Source organism: Theropithecus gelada, chromosome 14 (genome assembly GCF_003255815.1).
Source record: "Theropithecus gelada isolate Dixy chromosome 14, Tgel_1.0, whole genome shotgun sequence".
Lineage (NCBI taxonomy): Eukaryota > Metazoa > Chordata > Mammalia > Primates > Cercopithecidae > Theropithecus > Theropithecus gelada.
In genome coordinates this window covers 3,517,541-3,519,611 of record NC_037682.1, presented here as the reverse complement: position 1 = coordinate 3,519,611, position 2,071 = coordinate 3,517,541, and positions in this window count along the sequence as shown.

Here is a 2,071-nt window from a genome sequence, read left to right as displayed (position 1 = left end):
TTTCAGAATGGGAATCGGCAGAATGGCTACAGAGACCTCTTTCTGCGCATCAGAAGACCCACACAGAAGCCCCTCTGGAAGCTACCATCTCTTCTGAAGGATCCCGCTTGGCCAGCCTGACGAGCCTCCTGAGGCAGATGCACTCTCTCAACACAAAGTGTCTGCCAGACTCCAGCCTCCACTTGAATGGAGGCTGTTACCCCAGTGAGTGATTTCCTCTGAGCTGGAATAGCAAACTGAAGGAAGAGGCCCTCAGTGAAATATGGATGACTTGCCTGCATGATTGCTGGGGCTGGAGGCTCCAATCACAAGCACTTCATACTCATTAGATACCTGTAGCTTCATATTTGTTATGAGCAATTTTTCTTTGTCAGATGCATTTTGAAATTTTTCATCTAAGGGATTACTGAAAATATTTAGTCCCATGAATATCAACAATATGGCAAACATATAGGAAAGTGCACCATATGTCAATTCTGAAATAATTACGGAATTTACATATTTGAGGAAAATCTCATAGCTCTAATTAGGTAGAATTCACATGGAGGCATGTATCTTCATGCAGACACATATAAAGAAGCCGAGCACAGCTGTGGTGTGAACCCCAAAACTTGGGGTGGAGATGAAAGGGCGAAGGGGAGTGTGGTTATGGACGGTGATTTAAGGGGTTCCAGGAAAGACTCACTGAGAATTAGGAGGTTTTAGTAATTATAAGATGGAGAGCAACTGAATAGTTACACAAAGAGTAATCACAAAGATATAAATGTAATTTGTTGTAAGATTAAAATTTGACGACACTGCTAAATGAAGTATTAGGTCTGTGCAAACGTAATTGCTGTTTTTGCCATGACTTTTAATTGCAAAACCACAATTACTTTTGCATCAACCTAATATTAATTCATCTACTCCAATAATTGCCATATTCTTATCATTACTCTTGTCTCAGTTAACTACTGTAGATAAATTGTGTTACCACCCACATTAGGATATTATTTCTATCTCTACTTCATCTAACTCTTAATAACAAAATAGATCACCTGTTATGATTACTCTTGTTTTACAGATGGAAAGAGCGAGGCCCAAAGAATCTGAGTGATTTGTCAAAGGTGTCTGTTTAATTATCAAGATTTGTTTCAGGTCCCTCCTCAATTCCACCTTCCTCTCTTTTTAACGTCCCATCTATTTTGTCACATTCTCAGCCGTAATTCCAGAACTGTCTGCATCTTCAATTCCCATCACATGGATAACCTGATGTTCCCTTTTTTTTCTGTACTTCTTCTGAGATGCCTCTTGTCACAATCAGGACTTACACCCACATCGCCACAGCTGGTGATCACTTTCTTGTTCTCAGCTTATGGGGCTCTCAGAAGCTTTCAGCACAGTTGCCAGCTCTCCCCTGATGATATGGTTGGATTTGTGTCCCCATCCAAATCTCATGTTGAATTATAATCCCTGGTGTTGGAGGAGGGGCCTGGTGGGAGGCAACTAGATCATAGGGGTGGATTTCCCTCTTGCTGTTCTTGTGACAGTGATGAGTTCTCACAACATCTGGCTGTTTAAAGGCATGTGGCTCCTCCCCTTCACTCTCTCTTCCTCCTTCTCTGGCATGTAAGACTTGCCTGCTTCCCCTTCACCTTCCGCCATGATTGTAAGTTTCCTGAGGCCTCCCCAGCCATGCTTCCTGTACAGCCTTTGGAACTGTGAGTCAATTAAACCTCTTTTCTTTATAAATGGCCCAGTCACAGGCAGTTCTTTACTGCAATGTGAGAACAGACAAATAGAAGCCCTCACTCAGGCCTGCTTCTCTCTCATCAACACTTCCCCATGCTGCATCTGCCTCTCACCCAACTCTCATGCTCATGCTGACAACCAATGTTGATCCAATGTTTAACCTACAATCTTCTCCAATTTTGCCTCTAAAGAAATGCAAATCCTACTGGCATTGATGATTCATCTGTCTGGTATTCAATCCCACTTGGATCCATTAATTCCCCTTCTTGATATACATCTAAAGGATTTGAAATTAGCATATCAAAGACATCACTAGACTCCCGTGTTCACTGCAGCACTA